We start from the raw sequence: 6,000 nt of genomic DNA on the forward strand, positions 1-6,000 counted from the left end.
CCTTTCCCTGCCTCTTGTTTCTAACCTTTGGCCCCAGTGCCTGGCGGCTCTCCAGAGCTGGCTCACATTAAAAAAAAAAAAAAAAAAAAGGAAAAGAGAAGTTGACCACCTCAAGGGGTCCCCCGCTTGTCACTTGCTGGCCCTGGTGGCCTTCATGGGGCCAGGACCCTGGTCTATCTGGCCATTCTTCAGTAAGCAGCAGTCTGAAGGGTAGGGGCTGGAGATGAAACTCTGTCCCAGGAGGTGGGTTTCCCATACCCTTACATACCCCCACCCCCAGGGGCCAGACGGGTTCTGGGCACTGGCTGGGATGGTTGCTATGTGGAAGGTGGGCACAGCCCCTTCTCCGAGGCCGAGGTGTGTCTGGTGCTACATGGAGCTCCCTTGTGCTTCTCCATGCCGTAGAATTGGGGTTCTTGCCTTGCCAGCTTTTACACTTTATTTTAAAAAAGATGGTCAAGTCGCTGAATGTTGGCATGTGGGAACTGGAGCATGGTGGCAACTTCCCAGGCCCACCCAAGAGACTGGCCTTGGGACCCTCACCTCTGGGAAGACTTGCTGGGGTCCTGCCCAGCTGGACTTGGTAGGTCTAGTCCTGGGCCTGCTCCTCTGAAATGAAGCAGGCTGCTCTGGTCTTGGAACAGTTGTTAGGGAGTCTCTGTGGAGGCCTGGTGGGCCCTGAACCCAGGAATGACCACTTCCATAGCCCCTCAGTGGTCTAGGTGGTGGCAAGAAAGCCAGACACAGGTGTGTGGAGCCTCCATGTCTGGTTGCATAGACACCCCCATGGTCCCAGGGTGGGGACAGTAGTCATTCAAGGGAGATGAGTGATGGGGAATAAACTTAGTACCGCTCCTGGCCTTCCGCCCAGCCTCTTCTTTATATGTCCCAGAATCTCAGCACACAACCCCCATGGGCATTTAGGGCATCCATGGGGCCCACCTTTCCCCTAAAGGTTTGGATGAGATGGGCCCTACACTGCCTCTGGGTCAGACACAGAAGGGCCTAAAAGACCTGAAGTTCTGGGACCTGCTGAAGTAACCCCCAAGGCAGCATCCATGAGACTCCAGGGCCTCAGCCCTGGGGTCAGCAGGGCCTGCCCCTCGCATCCCCCAGCTCAGTCCTCTGATGCTTTCAGACCCCAGGATCTCTGAGAGCCAGGGACCTCACAGGTATTTCCTGCTACTCATGCTCTGCTTGGAATTCTGGGCCTCCACAACTGTCATCTGTCACCCTGCCCACAGGTGCAGAGTGCCACAGAGAGACCTGGAGGCCTGGTGTGGGAGGCTGGGGGTGAGTTGGCTGTCTAGGCAGATTCCTTGGGGTTGCTGTCTCCTTCAGAAGAAACAGGTTGTGCTCAAGACACTCTTAAGAGCTGGATGTGGTAGAACATGCCTGTAACACCCGCACTTGGGAGGCAGAAGTAAGAGGGTTAGGAGTTCAAAGCCACCTTTGGCCACATGGTGAGTTCCAGGCCAGCCTGCCCTATGGAATTGACACCCTGTCTCAAAAAGGCCTAAGATTCAAAACAAGCTGTGATGTGAGGGGGCTGCTTCTTTTGTTATTGTTTGGTTTTTCGAGACAGAATATCCCCATGTAGCCCTGGCTGTCCTGGAACTCACTCTGTAGACCAGGCTAACCTTGAACTCAAGAGATCCGCCTGCCTCTGCCTCCTGAGTACTGGGATTAAAGGCATGGGCTACCACCACTCCGCTGTAAGTGGGCTTCTTAGGAGGATCCTGTTATGTTCTTTTCTCGCACCTCTGTACTCTGTCCTTGAGTGTGCCACTTTCACACAGGGCCTTGAGCTATAGGCTGTGGGTGTCAGACAGCAGAGTGCCTAGAACATTTCATTCCCCCAGGGTCTGGGCCCAGGCTCCTCTGCCTTATCTCTTCCTGAAGCCTAGCTGGGTGTGGGGGGCCAGCTGGGAGACCAGCTCCCACATTTTACCTCAGGGTACTCTTGAGAAGAGAGGGATAAGAGATTTAGATAGAAGGATAGAGGGGAGAGAAACAGAAACACAGGATAGCTTTGGGAGGGCCTGGATCCTTATCTCCTGGCCCCTTCTGTCCCTTCTAAAGGGCCTTTTATAGGAATGCCAAGGGGTGGAGCAAAAGACCTCCCCCTGGGTTAGCCAAGTGTAGACCCTTCCAATCACCTAGTAACCATGCACATGGTCAAGCAATCCTCTAATGTAGCTCCGCTGGGTAAAGCAAGCTCAGATCTCACTAGGAAATCTTTATGGGCCTCCACAGCTGGGAAGGCTGTGCCCTGTCTATGCATGTCTGGTTATTCAACAAGAATAAGACATGCACTCTAGCTTAGCAGTACTCTCCAGCCTTCCTTTGCTATGACATGGCCTTTTAGCTGTGTATAGTAAGTCAGGTGAGGCTGGATCCCACTGTGGTGACAAGCCACCCACACTTCAGTGACACAACACCTATGACCCTGTGAAGTCTGTCGGAGAGGCTTTGGTGCCTCAGAAGGACAGGTTACTTTGATCTGTGGCACAGTCATATTGACCTGGGTCTCCAGAAGGACGAGCTAGGGTGGGAACAGCATGCTGCTGTTCAGAGATGACATGTCATTACCTAAGATTCCATGGCCAAGCCCTACTTCAGGGTGATGTGGAAAGAGGACCCTGGTGAGCAGCTGAAATGAAGAGAGTTCTAGAAATATAGCAGGCAGCAATACCTGCTCCTGCATCTTGCCTTGGTCTCCTGGGGCCAGGTTGCCAGGCAGTCTACTCGGCCAAGGGCAGTGGGACACCTGAGAGCTGAGGCAGAGGAATGATTGAGCCCAGAAGTTTGAGGCCAGTCTACAACATAGACCTTGTCTCAAAATGAATACAGCTTTTAAAATGGTGTGTGTGTGTGTGTGTGTGTGTGTGTGTGTGTGTGTGTGTGTGTGTGTGTGTGTGTAAGCTGACATGAACATGTAGCGGTCAGAGGATGGCCTCCAGTGTCAATTCTCACAGTTTTGGGGGGTGGGAGCAGGATTTCTTGTTTATCCACTTTGTAGGCTAGGCTAACTGGCCTCTAAACTTCCAAGTGTTCTTCTATCACTATTTCCCATCTTTCCATGGAGCTGCTGGGATTTCAGGCTCATGTACTGTACCCAGCTTCACATGGGTTCTGCATTTTACCCACTGAGACGTTGTCTTATTTAGGGTTTCTATTGCTGTGACTAAACACCATGACCAAAGAGCAAGTCGGGGAGGAAGTCAGAACAGGAACTCAAACAGGGCAGGAACCTGGAGGCAGGAGCTGATGCATACATAGGCTATGGAGGGGAGCTGCTTACTGGCTTGCTCCCATGGCTTGCTCAACCTGCTGGGTTTTTTTTTCTGGTTTTTTTGAGACAGGGTTTCTCTGTGTAGTTTTGCGCCTTTCCTGGAGCCACATATTGGGGTAAATACTGAAAGATCAGAGAGACAAAGGAACAAGCCACTGTCACGTCTCACTTCGCCAATTCCACAAATCCTCTGACTGAACGTCTCTGAGTCCTCAGCCGAAAGGGGTCCAGCCGAAAAGACTTTAGTTCCTATCTCCTCACATCTTATATACCTTTCTCTGCCCAGGTAGGATTAAAGGCGTGTGGCTCCCAAGTACTGGGATTAAAGGTGTGTGCCACCACTGCCTGACCTCTATGTTTAATCTAGTGGCTTTCTCTGTCCTCTGATCCCCAGGCAAGCTTCATTTGATACACAATACATCACCACAGGTGTGAGTATGTCATTGTGCCTGAGGAGGTCAGAGGACAGCCTTGGGTGTCAGTCTTTACCTTCTTCCTTGTTTGGGAAACAAGGTTTCAAGGTTTACAAAAGGTTTTTCTGATGCACTGCCAGGCTAGCTGCCCCTCTGGAGATCCTCCTGTCCCCGTCCCCCCCAATCTGGTAGGCACGTGGATTACAGATTCTTTTTTTTTTTGTTTGTTTGGTTTTTCGAGACAGGGTTTCTCTGTGTATCTTTTTTGCCTTCCCTGGAACTCACTCTGTGGCCCAGGCTGGCCTCGAACTCACAGAGATCCGCCTGCCTCTGCCTCCTGAGTGCTGGGATTAAAGGCGTGCGCCACCACTGCCTGGCTTTTTTTTTTTTTTTTTTTTTGGTTTTTTGCCATAACTTCTAATGAGAAGACACTGTCACCCAAGTAGCTGCCCTTCACCCTTCATAGATCATACATGTATTTTTCTTTCTCTTTGATTTTAAAAATTTTAAGTATGATACATTTAAGCATGAATTTCTCTGCATCTATCCTGTCTGTAGCTTGCTTAGCTTTTTTGTGGTATGTGTGGTATGGCGTGTGTGTGTATGATGTGTGTGTGGTGTGTGTGTATGTGTGGTGTGTATGTGGTGTGTGCGTGGTGTGTAGTGTGGTGTGATGTGTGTATAGTGGTGTGTGTGTGTGCAGTGTGGTGTATGTGTGTAGTGTGGTGTGTGTGGTTGTGTGTGTGTAGTGGTGTGTGTGTGGTGTAGTATGTGTGGTATGGTGAGTGTGTGTATGGTGTGTATATGGTGTGTGGTGTGGTATGGTGAGTGTGTGGTGTGGTGTGATATGGTGTGGTGTGGTGTGGTGTATGGGAGTGTCCACTGTGTTCATGTGGGACCCAGTTATCTTTCCACCGTGTGGGTTCTAGTTATCAAGCTCTGGTCCTCAGACACCTTTGCCCTTGAGGCCCCTCTCCTCTCCTGGTGTGTCTTAACTAAATTTGGGGGGTTTTCAGCCATTGTTACTGGACTTAACCTTTGACCTGTCTCACTTCCTCCTCTCTCTCTCCTTCTCTCTCTGGTTAGGATACAACGCAGTTTTTGGCTCTGTTTGTGCCCCATGGCCCGAGACCCTCTGTGTAACTATGTACACTCACTGTAACACCTCCCCGTTGCCTGGTAGGGGGAGGTTCTAGGTCCTCCTCTGCAGTGATTTATTCTCTCACTTTTTTGTTTGTTTGGTTTTGGGGATTTTTTTTTTTTCCAAGACAGGGTTTCTCTGTGCAGCCCTGGCTGTCCTAGAACTCTCTCTGTAGACCAGGCTGGCCTCAAACTCAGAGATCCGCCTGCCCCTGCCTCCCGAGTGCTGGGATTAAAGGTGTGCGCCACCACCGCCCGGCTAGTCTCTCACTTTTGTCAAGGCCACGCAGGAAGCTTTTGCTTTGTTGTTTTTTTTCAGGTCTGTAATTCCCACTTGATTTTTCTGTATCACTTCTATTTCTTACTGAGATTTTTCTGCTTTGAGAAATTTAAAGGAATTTTTAAATTGATTGATTTTTAATTTTGTGATTGTTGCTTTCAAATCCTTCCAGATAATTCTAGCGTTTAATATTTTCCTGCGTGTTGGCGCCCATTGATTCTTTTGGCATTCAAGTTGTGATATTCTTAATCCTTGGTCTGATGCGCTCTCTCTCTCTCTCTCTCTCTCTCTCTCTCTCTCTCTCTCTCTCTCTCTCTCTCTCTCTCTCTCTCGTTCGCTGTCTCACTCTCTCAGATCTTTCGTTGCAATAAGCAATCAGATTGTTCAAGTTTAGTTAGTGCCCCTTGTCTTTCTTGAATTACCTCTTCCCAGTCCAGGAACAAGTATTCTCCTCGAAGCTCCCCTAGTCTGGCCCTGGTCTGCTTTTGTGAATTCAGGTTCAGAGCACAGTGTAATCATGAGAGGCCGTGAAGATCTTTAAATCTCGCTCCTGCCAGTGCTACCTGGGGACGGAGGATCCCCTAGGCCAGTCTTGTGTCTCTGAACGGGAGAATGAGTTTCAGGCTCAGGACACCTTTCTTGGATTCTTGCTGGTAGTGGGGCTCCTGCTTTGTCTCCCTGTGGCGGTCCCTGTGTGGACTTGTGGAGGCTTGTGGGTGCAGTCTGTGGCAGCAATGAGCCTTCCTGCACTGCCTTGTTGCTCTGTAGGGCCAGGAACCACCAGGCCTGGCCGTCATCTGCTGTCGGAGGCAGGGCGGAACTACACTTAATTTTGCTGTGTCCGCCACCTGTCTCTGCAGCACTCACGATCA

This window comes from Peromyscus eremicus, chromosome 7 (assembly GCF_949786415.1).
Source record: "Peromyscus eremicus chromosome 7, PerEre_H2_v1, whole genome shotgun sequence".
NCBI classification, from domain to species: Eukaryota; Metazoa; Chordata; class Mammalia; order Rodentia; family Cricetidae; genus Peromyscus; species Peromyscus eremicus.